Source organism: Schistosoma haematobium, chromosome 4, assembly GCF_000699445.3.
Source record: "Schistosoma haematobium chromosome 4, whole genome shotgun sequence".
Classification (NCBI taxonomy): domain Eukaryota; kingdom Metazoa; phylum Platyhelminthes; class Trematoda; order Strigeidida; family Schistosomatidae; genus Schistosoma; species Schistosoma haematobium.
Genome location: NC_067199.1, coordinates 36,298,958 through 36,299,246, shown reverse-complemented (window position 1 = coordinate 36,299,246; position 289 = coordinate 36,298,958).

The following is a 289-nucleotide window of genomic DNA, read 5'->3' as shown; positions in this document are numbered from 1 at the left end:
TATTATTTAGTTATGGTGACTCAAGGTTATATGAGGAAAACAATTTTCATTGCCGGTCATAGGTATTCAGTGGCAAAAAGGACATCTGAAAACAAATTTATAGAACTGAATTGATATGGTCTGATGTTGAAGTTATCAGGGCATTTCGAATTCAACTTAGCTCGACAAAATTAACAAAATGTTTGTTCCCTTGATTCTGTATCTGGGATGTTGGAGGTTCAGATGGTTCGAAATGTTGTGGACGGGATAGAAGAAGCTTTCGCTTAACAGGCTTCCGTGTCTAGTAGAT